Raw genomic sequence first — 18,381 nt, forward strand, 5'->3', positions numbered from 1 at the left:
ATTGATGAGTAACTTTTTTCTGATCCTTTAGCTCTACTTTCCAGACCTTATCTTCCCATCTCCTCCTCCAAGTGTGTGTGATTGACCTCCTGCAATTCTATATTAAGAACATTCATAGTGATTATGCTTCCCTGATAAAATTTCAGAAACAAAGCTAAGAACTGGCACCCAATAGTTCCATAATGAAATCTCTTCCTTTTCTTATTGTATAGATGACACAGAGTCTGCTCTTTTAATATAAAATCTGAAGGAGACTCTAGGGAACACAACAGTAAGCTCATTCCTTTTATGCCCAGCAGTACAGAATCCAAGTTAATGATGCTATGTTCTAGATTTTATAAATCAATCAGAATTGAAAGAAAAGATTACCAAATAATGGTCATAATGTTATAAGGGAAACCATAGTCTTTACATGAAGAGGCAATGCCAAGCCTCATTGATTTTTCTTACCAATTAATATTCATTGAATCATCTTTCTGTAATTGCTATGATATCTAATGCCCACAGCAAGCTAATAGAGTAAACTGCTCACTTCAGGAAAAGAGTGTTTCTTAAGAGCTGTAGTCAGTTTTACAGGACAGAAAGCAATATATTTATGTATGTGCTTGAATAAATTTCTGGAAAATCATGATAACATATTTTAAAAATGAAAGAAAAGTTAGAAGAAAATAGTTTTTTTTTTCCCCTCTCTTCTATGGGGTTTATTATATATTAAAGGGAATGTCATCTTAATCTTGTTAACACAATGATTCATTAGATGGTTCCTGTCATGTCATTTAAGGATTATAATTCATGGGATAATATTTTGCTGATCATGTGACTTCATCATAGATGAAATCCTCACTTTTATTAAAAAAAAAGCTAATTATGAAAAATTAAGCTTTAACCAGTATCATAAGGAATTACTTCTATATATTTTCTAGGCCAAAGAAGATTTTACACTCAATCTGCAATGTGGCCATGAAAACCTTTAGATCAGTTCTATGTGTTTGTGAATGTGACAGGGGTGTGTAAGAGGGAACTTCCCTGCTGACCATTCTTCTGTGATGAATTTTGTTTTTATCACTTCCCATCCCTCAGAGAAATAGTGATATCCTTGCAGGTTGATCAAAGATTTTCTTTATTGAAAGATTTTTGTGGGAAAAATGAAGCCAATGGAACTTTAGTCTCACTCGGGGTCTTGCTGTAAATCCAGGTGGGACTTTACAATAAGGAGAAAAGCAATGTGTAGACTGAGACACAAAATTTTCCACAAACCTGTTTTATTTTAATATCATGAAATTCCCTTTTCTTTGCAACAGTTTCTCACTGTAAGATGATTGAAACTGCTATTAATATAAGGCCAATCAGAGAAAGACAACAATAATTACTTTGTTTGAACAAAAATCTGTGAAGTAGAATCACTTCATTAGTTCTTATTATAGCCTGAAGAAAACCTTTCTATTTATATTTTTTCACTTTGATGGTCTCCACTAAACATGTTTGAGCATAATTAACTAGAATTTTAACATGCTATGATATAAGAAAACAATTATTCTGATTATAGTAAAAGAATTATGCTGTAGTGTAAGATAATAAAATGGAATCTTGGTTACTTAGATGCATGTAAATATAAAAGCATAGCTCCATATATGATGGGTTTTTTAGTGTTCTAATTAGTATTGAATGAAAAATGATACAGTTCAGTTTGTACCTTTGTGAAAGAGTCTATCAGGTGAGATAGTTTTCTAACTATAGCCAGACTTTAGTGAGACATATAAAAAGTACAATCAAATTATCAGGATATTGTCAATGAGTAGCTTTTGTACTTTTGTGTTGGAGAAGACTCTTGAGAGTCCCTTGGACAGCAAGGAGATCAAACTAGACAGTCCTAAAGGAAATCAACACTGAATATTCATTGGAAGGACTGATGCTGAAACTGAAGCTCCAATTCTTTGGCCACCTGATAAGAAGGGCAGACTCATTGGAAATGACCCTGATACTGGGAAAGATTGAAGGCAGGAGGAGAAGGAGGTGGCAGAGGATGAGATGGTTGGATGTTATCACTGACTCAATGTGCGTGAGTTTGAGCAAACTCCAGGAAATGGTGACAGACAGGGAGGCCTGGTTTGCTGCAGTCCATGGGATTGCAAAGAGTTGGACATGACTGAGTGACTGAACAGTAACAGCAAAACCATCACCTGGATGAGATTATCGGAAAAAAGAACGTTTGAAAACTTGAACATCTAGAATTTCAAAAGAATAAAAATGTTAAAAGGTCTGTTTTGGGGACAGTATATTTGCTTTACAAACATCGTGTTAATTTCTTCTGTACAACATGTCGGCTATATGTGTATGTATATGTATATGTATGTATATATATATATGTGTCTCCTTTCTCTAGAACCTCCTTGCCACTGTCCCTATCCCATCCCTCTAGGTCATCACAGAGTGCAGACTTGAACTCTCTATGGTATACAGCAACTTCCCAGTGGTTGTTTATTTGGCACATGGTAGTGTATATATCAGAGAAGGTTATGGGAACCCACTCCAGTACTCTTGCCTGGAAAATCCCATGGACGGGGGAGCCTGGTAGGCTGTAGTCCATGGGGTCGCAAAGAGTCGGACCCGACTGAGCAACTTCACTTTCACTTTTCACTTTCATGCATTGGAGAAGGAAATGGCAATCCACTCCAGTGTTCTTGCCTGGAGAATCCCAGGGATGGGGGAGCCTGGTGGGCTGCCGTCCATGGGGTCGCAGAGAGTCGGACACGACTGAAGCGACTTAGCAGCAGTAGCAGCAGCAGTGTGTGTGTGTATATATATATACATATATATGTCAATTCTAACCTCCCAATTCATCCCACCCCTCCCCAGTGTCACATGCCCACTCTCTAATCTGCATCTCTATTCCTGTCCTACAAATAGGTTCATCTGCACCATGTTTCTACATAATGCATGTATGTGTTAATACACGATGCTTATTTTTCTCTTTTTTGAAAAGATCCTTTTCATAGAGAATATTTCAGTAGCAGAAGTGCATGTTTGGAGGAGATTCTGAGCCTTTTGGTCACATTTCTAAATTCATTTCCTTTTTCTTTCATTTCTTTTATTGAAGTTTTTCCAGTTTTAGCTTGTTTCCATGGTTTCCCTTTATCCCCAACCACACTGCCAACCCAGGGAATTGGTGTTTCTCATGCTTTTCTCACATGTATTCACATACCGGTTTCTGCGCTTCTCAAATCATCATCAGTTCAGTTCAGTCGCACAGTTGTGTCCAACTCTGTGACCGCGTAAACCGCAGCACACCAGGCCTCCCTGTCCATCACCAACTCCCGGAGTTCACTCAGACTCGCGTCCATCGAGTCGGTGATGCCATCCAGCCATCACACCCTCTGTTATTCCCTTCTCCTCCTGCCCTCAATCCCTCCCAGCATCAGGGTCTTTTCCAATGAGTCGAATCTTTGCATGGGGTGGCCAAAGTACTGGAGTTTCAGTTTAGCATCAGTCCTTCCAAAGAAATCCCAGGGCTGATCTCCTTCAGAATGGACTGGTTGGAACTCCTTGCCGTCCAAGGGACTCTCAAGAGTTTTCTCCAACACCACAGTTCGAAAGCATCAATTCTTTGGCGCTCAGCTTTCTTCACAGTCCAACTCTCACAGCCATATATGACCACTGGAAAAACCATAGCCTTGACTAGATGGACCTTTGTTGGCAAACATACTTTCCTAATATCTATATTTTAAATGACCACCAAGGATTCATATTAAAGTATAACTCGTTAACTAAGTAAAAAACTATCTCTCAGAATGAAGCATAATAAAAATATTTGTTAATTGCTTTTCCTTTCTTTTAAAAAGTATTCTGTAAAAAGATAGCTCTGATTTAGAATTTAATTTTTACATTCACCTTATTTTGATTCCATTCTTTGCTTATACAGCTTAGGCATTTGACATATTTGGCCCATGCTTCTGCTGCTATTTGGTTTGCTATTTTTTTTTTTTTTTAGAATAAAAGAAAAATGAAGCTTTAACATGGAAAAATATGGAATTTGACTGTATGTTCAAGTTAAGTAACATTTCTTTCTGAAATTACATTATTTTTAGAATTGGATGGATTTCCTTCTGTTAAACTGTCATAAAACTGTTGTGACACATTTTATGGGCTTTTGTTACCTTTGTTTTACTTGTTTTGGATTCAGATACATCTGGAAACTTATTTAAGTCAATGAAGTTTTTTAATTACTTCCTATTATTTTGGTTATAATGTGTGATGGCTTTCACATTGTGAGATTTCAAGAATATCTGAAACTGCTGCATTCCTTGTTTGAAGATGATGACAAAGATTCTCCTGAGAAAATGACCACCTGGTTCAACTAGCTGCTTTAGTCACCCTAGATTTCTTTTTTATACAGTTGAAATGTGTTCATATTCTACTTTCTACTTGTTGATTACAGTGCCTTTCAACTTATTGGAATTGATTTGATAGGAATGCACCCTTTATTGTATTGAATAACTCATATTTTATAAAAATAACTGACCACTTACTCTGCACTGCATTCTTCTTGATTTTTGGATTATCTAGTCTCAATGAACTGATAACATATCAGAGTTAATAAAAAGGAAAATAACCAAAAATATATAGGCAATAGAAAATGTCTTCATTCATATATTTTATAGAGTTAATATATTTCTGAAAATAAAACAATTTTATTCCAATATCTTCCTCACTCATTAAACTTGAATATGATTATTCAAATTATTTAACCCTCATAGATTAAAGAGAAAATTCCTACATCATAAAAAATATAGATACATTTCTTATAATTTTTTGAATTTCACAGAGGGACAGTCTGGAAAGTTGCAACTTCTTATTCTGTCCTAATTTAGCCTAAAATATTATTTTTGTTAAATTAATGCATTTTAAAATATGATTATAATAATGGTCAAAGAAAGTTTCAAATCTAGCAGATCTGAATTAAAATCATATTCTTGAGTCCAACACATATTTGAGTTTATCATTATATGACATTTTTAACAGGGTAGAAAGTTGTTTAACAAAGGTGAGTAAAGAAGCCTCAAATTCTTAGGGAAAAAATTCAACACATTTTCCAAAGGTGAGGGGGAAGAGATCTTTAAACTTCAAGTATGAGTATACTAATCAGAAAATACAGGCATTAAGATATCCATTTTATAATATGATACCAAATTTTATGCTGAAAACATTTATAAATTTACAAAGTTAACTCCTATTACATTCCCTGGTAGCTTCACTTCAAGACTGCTTAGTTAAATGCTATGATAGTCACTTTGTTTGCTGAGAAGTATGGTGAGGGCATAGGGGGAATGAATAGGGTGATGCCAGAAAGGATCTGTTAAAAAAGGATATTTTCCAATAAATCAAACAAATAAAGCTTAATTTGTTTTTTTTTTTTTGTTTTTTTTTTTTTTTTTTGCTTTGTTTTCATGAACAAGCTGAGTTTAGTTTTGGATGTTGGATATATTCAATTATTTTACCACTCCAATACTTTGGCCATCTGATGTGAAGAGTTGACTCACTGGAAAAGACTGATACTGTGAAAGATTTAGGGCAGGAGGACAAAGGGGTAGCAGAGGATGAGATGGTTAGACAGCATCACTGACTCAATGTACATAAGTCTGAGCAAACTCCAAGAGATAGTGGAGGACATTGGAGTCTGGTGTGCTACAGCCCACGGGGTTTCAAAGAGTTGGATATGATTTAGTCATTGAAAAACAACAACATGTTAACTCATCTATTGCTATACGTCTACCTAAATATGCAGTATTTAAGGAATTCAAATGAAAAATCTTAAAACTTTTTTCAATGATATTATTTGTTTTAAACATCACTGCAATCTTTTTGGATGAAAATAGAATTGTAACTAGTTAGGGAAATTTTTTCTTTAGAATTCAGTGAAACAAACTATGCACATAGAAGCATGGGAACAATATTTATGTATTTAGGATAGCAGAGCAGAGAAATGGACGAATCCTAAGCTACTGTTATTATTATGAAAATTCTGTGCCAGCCTTGTGATATTTACATCTTCTATGAAAAAGTAAAATCAACCCCCATTTTGTTAATCTACTGTGTTCAGAGTCATGATATGTAGTGACAAGTACAATCTATCATATTAAAATCATGTGATTATGGCACTGTGTGTGTGTTTTAACATCTATAGTGCAAAAAAAAAAAAAAAAAAATCCTGAAGGATATCTAGTCAGAATGGCTCTGAAAATTTATACTGTTAGGCCTATCCATTCTCTAATCTATCTCTCTCAGCTTCCAGATAAATATCTTCTGAATATATATGTGTATGTATGTGTGGGCTATCAAGTCCAACTCTTTGTGACTCCATGGACTGTAGCGTTCCAGGCTCCTCTGTCCGTGGAGTTTTCCAGTCAAAAGTACTGGAATAGGTTTCCATTTCCTACCCCAGGAGATCTTCCTGACTCAGGGATCGAACCCATGTCTCTTGCATCTCCTGCATTGGGAAGAGGATTCTTTACCACGTGCCACATGGGTAACCATTGAATATACATGTACACATTCACAGATATGACACTAATAGTTGTGGACTACATAGCACATTAAAGGAGTCAAAGATATAGGTATCCTGAACTCAGGATCTGGATTCAAGCAGGGGTGGCAAAAATTTGACTTCTGCTGAGTGACTGAAGCAAAAGACTTCCAAGCATGGTGGAGCCCAGAGCCTGGCTTATTTCTTGAGACTGAACACTTTAGTAAGACTCATGTAACTATGGTAAAACATTAATGGAAGGTGAACCAGCTGCATGGATTTACAGGATATACATAGTGTTATGTGAAATGACACATAGCTTCACAAAACTAAATTTATTGAAGAATAGCCTGAGCCTCTCTCTAGCTTTCTATTATTAATATGCATGTGTGGGGGTTATAAGATGGAGCATGTGAAGAGGGCAAGATACTTGTCTGATGGGTTTCTTTGAAAAGTGTAAATAACTACTGAGCTAAGTATCTTTAAATAGATGTCTTCCTTGCAGTCTCTAGGAGGCAGGGTAGTTTCCAGAGAAACTGGGTGATCTTGTTACAGGACTTCCCTTTAAAATGTTGTGGCTGGCTGTAAGCCATGAGCTATGCTGGAATTCCTGATCTCTGGTGGAGAGGATTTTGATTCAGGGCCACAGATGAGGCTTGATCACTGAGAGCTTTTATGTAGCTAAATTTTATTAAAGCATAAAAGAGATAGAGACAGCTTCTTGCATAGACCTCAGAAGGGTACAGAAAGGATAGCTCCTTGCTAGTTGTTTTTTTTTTTTTTTTTGCAAGGCATTTTATACCTGTTAGCAAGCTGCTAATCAAATAAAAGAAACACCTCAAGACTGAGAGAGTTGCACTATGACCCTCTCCCATGACATACATTTTGAGGTAGCACTGGCACAAGGTGAGTTATCCCCAGCCATAAAACAATTGACATGAATCTGGAAGAAGGCAGATTTCCAAGCAAAATACATCGTTCATTAGCATAGCTTAAGAAAAAACATTTCCCATGAGAAAAACTCATTGGTTAGCTCAAAGTTTGAGAAAAGTTAAGTTCAGACAGAACTAGGTGTCTCCATGATAACACAGAATTAAAAGAAGCCTCCTTTAATTTTGTACAGAAAAGGAAAAAATGTCTGCCACTTGTAGTTTATTTCCTCCTGCCTCTTGGGGACCTCTGACCTTCCTACCAGATTGTTAACCCGCTCACCTTTTCGTAAAGAGTAGGAGATGACTGAAGCAATTTAGCAGAGCAGAGCAAAGCAATCAAAGACATAAACCCTACCTTGCAAACAAGGCATTAGATGTAATAAAACTGTTAGTTTGGCCTCCGAATTCTCATATTGGTATTATTTTCCAAAATATTCAGAATCCCTAGGAAGGGAATAATACTACTTTTCCCAGACTTCCATCCCTTAGATAACAACAACAAAAATACAAAAAAACAAATAAAGAAACTCTCAGAGACCCAAAGCACTTGCTGCTTTGTGATGGAAATCTTTTAGCACCTGTATTTTTTGAATTTTATTCACTTGGAAATCCTGGACTGGAAGAAACACAAGCTGGAATCAAGATTGCTGGGAGAAATATCAATAACCTCAGACATGCAGATGACACCACCCTTATGGCAGAAAGTGAAGAGGAACTAAAAAGCCTCTTGATGAAAGTGAAAGAGGAGAGCGAAAAAAGTTGGCTTAAAGCTCAACATTCAGAAAACGAAGATCATGGCATCTGGCCCCATCACTTCATGGGAAATAGATGGGGAAACAGTGGAAACAGTGTCAACTTTATTTTGGGGGCCTCCAAAATCACTGCAGATGGTGACTGCAGCCATGAAATTAAAAGACACTTACACCTTGGAAGAAAATTTATGATCAGCCTAGATAGCATATTCAAAAGCAGAGACATTACTTTGCCAGCTAAGGTCTGTCTAGTCAAGGCTATGGTTTTTCCAGTAGTCATGTACGGATGTGAAAGTTGGACTGTGAAGAAGGCTGAGCACCAAAGAATTGGTGCTTTTAAACTGTGGTGTTGGAGAAGACTCTTGAGAGTCCCTTGGACTGCAAGGATATCGAAGCAGTCCATTCTGCAGGATATTAGCCCTGGGATTTCTTTGGAAGGAATGATGCTAAAGCTGAAACTCTAGTACTTTGGCCACCTCATGCGAAGAGTTGACTCATTGGAAAAGACTCTGATGCTGGAAAGGATTGGGGGCAGGAGGAGCAGGGGACGACAGAGGATGAGATGGCTGGATGGCATCACTGACTCGATGGATGTGAGTCTGAGTGAACTCCAGGAGATGGTGATGGACAAGGAGGCCTGGCGTGCTGCCGTTCATGGGGTCACAAAGAGTCGGACACGACTGAGCTACTGAACTGAACTGAATTGATTCCTTTCATCCTATCGTCATTAAACTCCTACCCCTTGAAAAAGTTTGTATTTCTTAATGTATATATCTGGTCCCTCAATATCTTTCTTGAATTTTTAAACATCTTCTTTTTCTAAATTGTAATCTAAGTGGATTTAACTGTAGTTGATTATAAAACACTAATTTTCAATGAGTCACTTTGTCATTGTTCAGTTGCTTAGTTGTATCCAACTGTTTGCCACCCCATGGACTGCTGAATGCCAGGCTTCTCTGTTCTTCACCATCTCCTGGAGCTTGCTCAAATTCATGTCCATAGCGCCAATGATGTCATACAACCATTTCATTCTCTGTCTCCCCCTTCTTCTCCTGCCCTTAATCTTTCTCAGCATCAGAGTTTTTTCCAATGAGTCAGCTCTTCAGCATCAGTCCTTCCAATTGATTTTCAGGGTTTATGTCCTTGAGTACTGACTGGTTTGATCACCTTGCAGTCCAAGGAATTTTCAGGAGTCTTCTCCAGTATCACGAAAGCATCAATTCTTTGGTGCTCACCCTTCTTTATGGTGACTAATGGAAGAACCACAGCTTTGACTATACAGACATTTGTTGGTAAGGTGATGTCTCTGTTTTTAAATACATTGTCTAAGTTTGTCATAGCTTTTCTTCTGAGGAGCAGGTGTCTTTTAATTTCATGGCTGCCAGTCACTGTCTGCAGTGATTTTGGGCTACAAGAAAATAAAATCTGTCACTGTTTCCCCAGTAGCATATTGGACACTTTCTGACCTGGGGGAGGGGCTCATCTTCTGGTGTCATATCTTTTGGCCAGTTCATACTATTCACATTAGAGGGGTTCTCTCAGCAAGAATACTGGAGTGGTTTTCCATTCCCTCCTCCAGTGGACCATGATTTGTCAGAACTCTCCACCCATCTGTCTGGTGGCCCTGCGTGGCATGGTCCATAGCTTTATTGAGCTATGCAAGCGCCTTCACCACACAAGGCTGTCTTTCATGAAGGGGACCAAACTGTATTGGATTGGTCAAAAATTTTGTTTGGGTGTTTCTAATCCTAACCCATATGAACGTTTTGGCCAATCCAATACTAACCCTGGAATGATGAGAGAGGGGAAAAATAGAAAATATTAATGAACGTGTAGGTCTGACTGCTTACTCCTCTGAAGACAATAAACAGTCAAGGTTGATGGAAAGTAAAGTTTGCTTTATGTTGGATGCCAGCTACCTAGGTGGGGGGAAGGGGTAGATCCCTGTCCAAAGGCTGACTCCTACCTCTGCTGACTGACAATTAGTGGGCAAGAGCCCACTGATAGTTGAAAGGAAGGGGTTACATGCTGAGACAGTACAGCCAGCTCTGACAATCATCTTGGAATCGGTAATTGGTGATCTGACCAGGATCATCTTTATTGTTTTAAGTACCGTTAACCTTCAGTTCCAGGATCAGTTTGTTCCTATTTCTTTGAGGCCAGCTCTCAGAATCTTGGCTGTTTATGTCATGGGTACAGTCTGGTAATTATGTAGTTGACTTCTTCCACCTGGTGGGTGTTCTCAGGATTTATAAGACAGCTCACTGAATATGGCTAAGAATATTATCTATAAGCCCTTGAAGAGGAACTAAAGTCCTTGACTTTGCTTAATAACTAAGCTGCTATTATTTAGTCTTTTTGAACTGTTTTCCTTTGTTTCTGTGTTGTCTCTGATTAAACTTTTCTTTGGCTAGAGATTTTCCAAAGACAAAAGGTAGGTGGAGGGCATGGGGATCAGGCAACATAAGGTCCTGCTTCATTTCAAAATGAGTGTTCATGTGCCCTTGAAGTAGCTGGACAATTATTTTCATAATTATCATTTGAGGGGAAAGGAAGAATGCTACTTGTTTCTAAGTATTTTATCTTGCTAAAATTACTAATCATTATCTATTTTATATTCACTGAAAGTTTCCTATGGGGATGAATTTAAACTCTATTTAAATCACTTTTGTATAAACCATACGAGTGACTCTAATATTAGAAAATATCTGAAGATTATATTGCAACTTTATAAGATCAAAACTCTCAGGAAATTTGAGTTATTTAAATTTTGCAAATTTATTTTGACATTATTATTATTACAGTAATAATATAAGATATAATAATATAAGTATAATATAACATAAGTATATATTATATAAAGTATATATTGTATATTTATATATTACAAAATATATAAAGTATATATTATAATATAATAATATAATTATATGATGATATATTTATAATCTTATATATTTCTTGTTTAATCCTTTCTCCTGTGTTACCTGTGCTAAATATCATTTATTCACAGCTTATTATAACTGTTTTGCTTGAATACTATGAAGTTTCAGAATTGGTATTACAAAAATATAACTCAAATAATAACAGAGTTTCAATTTTTTGAAAACTGACGTTTTTACCCACATTAAAAAATCTCTGTGAATAAAATGTGTCTTTTGCTTGAGGTGAATTCTTCCTACACTTTCTCCTTGCTTGCTATTTCAAAATGACTTAATTGGTACACTCTTGCAAAGAAGCCCACTGGGAAAAGTGCTTACACATAAAGACATTTCTTTAAAATCATCCAAGGAAATTGATCGTTATACTAAATCTAGATTGTGCAAAAGAAGTGGATAAGATTATATAAAATAGACAAATTTAGCTTGCTGATAGAGTATGCTTATATAGAGAGAATACCCTCATTCAATTTTTTTCTGAACTTCCTTTTGCCAAATGATTACTTGTTTTCTTTATATCATTCATCTAGCACACACAGGGCACTTGATCAATAGTAAAAGAGACCCAGATAAGCAAGTGGCAAATAAAGCAAATCATCCCTATCCTATACTTCACTTGAGTCTGTAGTTTTATTCAGATTTATCTCAAAGTGACTTATTACAGGAATTGATGGGGTGCCTTTCAGTGCATAAACAGCCATTGAAGCAATATAACAATACTTCCTAATCACACTGGCATGTGTCAGCTAACACCTTATGATGGAAAAGAAATCTGATTCAATGGATGCTGGGCACAAAGTAAAAATAAGGAGATGTGAGTAAAAACACTACAGAGCCAAGATGAATCAGACATGGGATTACAAGATTGATTCTGCTGTCTTATGATAAAGCATCTGGATGTCTTAAGAGCAAAAGAAATTGGGTCTCTGTATCCCGACTCTGTAGCTTTCTTAGGAAAATTAAGTAGAACCAAGTTCAGTTGATATTTATTAGTCTAGATGTTCTTACTCATTTCTTCAGAGAAAATGGAAATCCAGCATATCTAATAAAAAAACATTTTGTTCATGATAATATCTATTTCACAAATTACTTAAATTTCAAAGTAAAAATATATAGTCCCTTGCTTTAGAATATTGCATAGTATAGCATTGTAAAATGTAAACAATGCAAAAATAAAGTCATCAAAATTATATAGTTCATAAATTTTTTATAATGCTACACTTTAGAAATTTTTAAATTATGTGCATGGGTGCTAAGTTGCTTCAGTTGTGTCCTACTCTGTGCGACCCTGTGAACTGCAGCATGGCAGGCTCCTCTGTCCATGGGATTCTCCAGGCAAGAATACTGGAGTGGGTTGCCATGCCCTCCTCCAGGGGCTCTCCTGACCCAGCGATTGAACTCAAGTTCTTACATCTACCCTCATTGGCAGGTAGTGTCTTTACCACTAGAACCACCTGGGAAGCCCTTAAATTATGTAGAATGGTTTAATTTAAAATAGGATAGTATCATTAGTGTTATCAAAAAAGCAACATGGTATTCATTATAATAACTCTACCTCTGAATGATGTTATAAAACTTATGATGCTGAGTTTTATTTTCCTTTCTCTCTTTAGATAATTACCTCTACTAGCTTGCAAATTAAGAGATCTGCTGTTCCTACTAACATGCTACAGATTATACAAGCTAAGTGTGAAATATCACATATAAATAAGATTGTGGTGCAGTCTTCAATAGTGATTTATTCTTCAGCTATGAAAGCTAATCCATAGTTCTAAAAAACATAATTAAAGTGAAAGTGCTGGTCATTTAGTCACGTCTTACTCTTTGAGACAACATGCGTTGTAACCCGCCAGGCTCCTCTGTCCGTGGAATTCTCCAGGCATGAATACTGAACTGGGTTGCCGTTCCTTTCTTCAAGGGAATCTTTGTGACCCAGAGATCGAACCCAGATCTCCTCCATTGCAAGCAGATTCTTTCTCCTCCGAGTCACCTGGGAAGCCCCTTCTTGCCATGTTGATTTTGTTTTGAGTTTTTTAGAAGCTTCTAATTCTATACTCTTCATCCAAGTTAAGGAGCATTGGCTGCACTTTGCTGGAGCAGCTGTGAAGAGATACCCCATGCCCAAGGTAAGAGAAACCCAAGTAGGATGGTAGGTGTTGCAAGAGGGCATCAGAGGGCAGACACACTGAAACCATACTCACAGAAAATGAGTCAATCTAATCACACTAGGACCAAAGCCTTGTCTAACTCAATGAAACCAAGCCATGCCTGCGGGGCAACCCAAGACAGGCAGGTCATGGTGGAGAGGTCTGACAGAATGTGGTCCACTGGAGAAGGGAATGGCAAGCCACTTCAGTATTCTTGCCTTGAGAACCCCATGAACAGTATGAAAAGGCAAAATAATAGGATACTGAATGAGGAACTCCCCAGGTCAGTAGTTGTCCAATATGCTACTGGAGGTCAGTGGAGAAATAACTTCAGAAAGAATGAAGGGATGGAGCCAAAGCAAAAACTTCACCCAGTTGTGCATGTGACTGGTGATAGAAGCAAGGTCCGATACTGTAAAGAGGAATACTGCATAGGAACCTGGAATGTCAGGTCCATGAATCAAGGCAAATTGGACGTGGTCAAACAAGAGATGATAAGGGTAAATGTCAACATTCTAGGAATCAGAGAACTTAAATGAATTGGAATGGGTGAATTAAACTCAGATGACCATTATATCTACTACTGTGGGCAGGAATCCTTCAGAAGAAATGGAGTAGCCATCATGGTCAACAAAAGAGTCCAAAATGCAGTACTTGGATGCAATCTCAAAAACGACAGAATGATGTCTGTTCGTTTCCAAGGCAAATCATTCAATATCACAGTTATCCAAGTCGATGCCCCAACCAGTAATGCTGAAGAAGCTGAAGTTGAATGGTTCTATGAAGACCTAAAAGACCTTTGAGAACTAACACCCAAAAAGATGTCCTTTTCATTATAGGGGAAAGGAATGCAAAAGTAGGAAGTCAAGAAACACCTGGAGTAACAGGCAAATTTGGCCGTGGAATGCGGAATGAAGCAGGGCAAAGACTAATAGAGTTTTGCCAAGAAAATCCACTGATCATAGCAAACACCCTCTTCCGACAACACAAGAGAAGACTCTACACATGGACATCACCAGATGGTCAACACTGAAATCAGATTGATTATATTCTTTGCAGCCAAAGATGGAGAACTCTGTACAGTCAGCAAAAACAAGACCAGGAGCTGAATATGTGGCTCAGATCATGAACACCTTATTGCCAAATTCAGACTTAAATTGAAGAAAGTCGGGAAACCCGCTAGACCATTTAGGTATGACCTAAATCATATCCCTTTTGATTATACAGTGGAAGTGAGAAATAGATTTAAGGGCCTAGATCTGATAGAGTGCCTGATGAACTATGGAATGGGGTTCATGACATTGTACAGGAGACAGGGATCAAGACCATCCGCAGGGAAAAGAAATGCAAAGAAGCAAAATGGCTGCCTGGGGAGGTCTTACAAATAGCTGTGAAAAGAAGAGAGGCAAAAAGCAAAGGAGAAAAGGAAAGTTATAAGCATCTGAATGCAGAATTCCAAAGAATAGCAAGAAGAGATAAGAAAGCCTTCTTCAGTGATCAATGCAAAGACATAGAGGAAAACAACAGACTGGCAAAGTCTAGAGATCTCTTTAAGAAAATTAGAGATACCAAGGGAACATTTCATGCAAAGATGGGCTCGATAAAGGACAGAAATGGTCTGGACCTAACAGAAGAAAAAGATATTAAGAAGAGGAGGCAAGAATATACAGAAAAAACTGTACAAAAAAGATCTCCATGAACCAGATAATCATGATGGTGTGATCACTCACCTAGAGCCAGACATCCTGGAATGTGAAGTCAAGTGGGCCTTAGAAAGCATTACTATGAACAAAGCTAGTGGAGGTGATAGAATTCCAGTTGAGCTATTTCAAATCCTGAAAGATGATGCTGTCAAAGTGCTGCACTCAGTATGCCAGTAAATTTGGAAAACTCAACAGTGGCCACAGGAATGGAAAAGTCAGTTTTCATTCCAATCCCTAAGAAAGGCAATGCCAAAGAATGCTCAAACTACCGAACAATTCCACTCATCTCACATGCTATTAAAGTAATGCTCAAAGTTCTCCAAGCCAGGCTTCAACAATACGTGAACCGTGAACTTCCTGATGTTCTAGCTGGTTTTAGAAAAGGCAGAGGAACCAGAGATCAAATCGCCAACATCCGCTGGATCATGCAAAAAGCAAGAGAGTTCCAGAAAAACATTTATTTCTGCTTTCTTAACTACGCCAAAGCCTTTGACTGTGTGGATCACAATAAACTGGAAAATTCTGAGAGAGATGGGAAAACCAGACCACCTGACCAGCCTCTTGAGGAATCTGTATGCAGGTAGGAAGCAACAGTTAGAACTTGACATGGAACAACGGACTGGTTCCAAATAGGAAAAGGAATGCATAAAGGCTGTACGTTGTCACCCTGCTTATTTAAATTCTATGCAGAGTACATCATGAGAAACGCTGGACTGGAACAAACACAAGCTGGAATCAAGATTGCCAGGAGAAATATCAATAACCTCAGATATGCAGATAACACCACCGTTATGGCAGAAAGTGAAGAGGAGCTAAAAAGCCTCTTAATGAAAGTGAAAGAGGAGGGTGAAAAAGTTGGCTTAAAGCTCAACATTCAGAAAACGAAGATCATGGCATCCGGTCCCATCACTTCATGGGAAATAGACGGGAAACAGTAGAAACAGTGTCAGACTTTATTTTTATGGGCTCCAAAATCACTGCAGATGGTGACTGCAGCCATGAAATTAAAAGACGCTTACTCCTTGGAAGGGAAGTTTTGACCAACCTAGATAGCATATTCAAAAGCAGAGACATTACTTTGCCAACTAAGGTCAGTCTAGTCAAGGCTATGGTTTTTCCTCTGTTATGTATGTATGTGAGAGTTGGACTGTGAAGAAGGTTGAGCACTGAAGAACTGATGCTTTTGAACTGTGGTGTTGGAGGAGACTCTTGAGAGTCCCTTGGACTGCATGGAGATCCAACCAGTCCATTCTAAAGGAGATCAGCCCTGGGATTTCTTTGCAGGGAATGATGCTAAAGCTGAAGCTCCAGTACTTCGGCCACCTCATGTGAAGAGTTGACTCATTGGAAAAGACTCTGATGCTGGGGGAGATTGGGGGCAGGAGGAGAAGGGGACGACAGAGGATGAGATGGCTGGATGGCATCACTGACTCAATGGACATGAGTCTGAGTGAACTCCGGGAGTTGGTGATGGACAGGGAGGCCTCATGTGCTGCAATTCATGGAGTTGCAAAGAGTCAGACAAGACTGAACGACTGAATTGAACTGAATTCTATGTTTATGGCTTGCCTACAATCATCTACACCAACTCCACTACCTTCGTGTTTATCATTTTGCACTAATCTGCTACTCAGTATCTGCCTTTCTGTTTTCTAGGTACATGTATTAGCCTCTGAACAGTTAGGCATATGTCAGTCTCAGAGCCTTTGAATAATCTGGAATATTTCCCATTAGATATGCACAAGAGTCACTTTCTCTCAACATCATGAGAGAGTAACAGGCAGGAAGGCCATGGGTCTCCAAATGGAGGAAATAGCCTGCAAGTGTCAGACATTTTTGTCTCCCTTAAGTGGCAGGAGTAAACAAACTAGGGATATTTTTTTCCTTCTTTATAAAAATTTAAAAGGAGTTTTCTCTTAAAATTCTGTGTTGCCATAATGACACCTGGTTTCACTTAAAGTTAACCATTGCTTTTTTCTTAGGGAAATGTTTATCTTAAGCTATGCTAATGTACTATGCATTTACCCCAAACTCTGTCTTCAGGTCATTCTGCCTTTTGGCTCAGACACTACTTGATAAAATGGTATGTTTTACTCCTATATTGTTCTGAACCCCATGAACAGTATGAAAAGGCAAAATGATAGGATACCAAAAGAGGAACTCCCCAAGTCATTAGGTGGCCAATATGCTAATGTAGATCAGTGGAGAAATAACTTCAGAAAGAATGAAGGGATGGAGCCAAAGCAAAAACAATACCCAGTTGTGCACGTGACTGGTGATAGAAGCAAGATCCGATGCTGTAAACAGCAATATTGCATAGGAACCTGGAATGTCAGGTCCATGAATCAAGGCAAATTGGAAGTGGTCAAACAATAGATGGTAAGGGTGAACGTCGACATTCTAGGAATTGGCAAACTAAAATGGACTGGAATGGCTAAATTTAACTCAGATGACTATTATACCTACTACTGAGGGCAGGAATCCCTCAGAAGAAATGGAGTAGCCATCATGGTCAACAAAAGAGTCCAAAATGCAGTACTTGGATGCAATCTCAAAAACGACAGAATGATGTCTGTTCGTTTCCAAGGCAAATCATTCAATATCACAGTTATCCAAGTCTATGCCCCAACCAGTAATGCTGAAGAAGCTGAAGTTGAATGGTTTTATGAAGATCTACAAGACATTTTAGAACTAACACCCAAAAAAGATGTCTTTTTCATTATAGGGGACTGGAATGCAAAAGTAGGAAGTCAAGAAACACCTGGAGTAACAGGCAAATTTGGCCGTGGAATGCGAAATGAAGCAGGGCAAAGACTAATAAAGTTTTGCCAAGAAAATGCACTGATCATAGCAAACACCCTCTTCCAACAGCACAAGAGAAGACTCTACACATGGACATCACCAGATGGTCAACACCGAAATCAGATTGATTATATTCTATGCAGCCAAAGATGGAGAAGCTCTATACAGTCAACAAAAACAAGACCAGGAGCTGACTGTGGCTCAGATCATGAACTCCTTATTGCCAAATTCAGACTTAAATTGAAGAAAGCCAGGAAACCCGCTAGACCATTTAGGTATGACCTAAATCAAATCCCTTTTGATTATACAGTGGAAGTGAGAAATAGATTTAAGGGCCTAGAGCTGATAGATAGGGTGCCTGATGAACTATGGAATGAGGTTCGTGACATTGTACAGGAGATAGGGATCAAGAACATCCCCAGGGAAAAGAAATGCAAAAAAGCAAAATGGCTGTCTGGGGAGGTCTTAGGAATAGCTGTGAAAAGAAGAGAGGCGAAAAGCAAAGGAGAAAAGGAAAGATATAAGCATCTGAATGCAGAATTCCAAAGAATAGCAAGAAGAGATAAGAAAGCCTTCTTCAGCGATC

This window comes from Budorcas taxicolor, chromosome 1, assembly GCF_023091745.1.
Source record: "Budorcas taxicolor isolate Tak-1 chromosome 1, Takin1.1, whole genome shotgun sequence".
In the NCBI taxonomy this organism is placed as follows: domain Eukaryota; kingdom Metazoa; phylum Chordata; class Mammalia; order Artiodactyla; family Bovidae; genus Budorcas; species Budorcas taxicolor.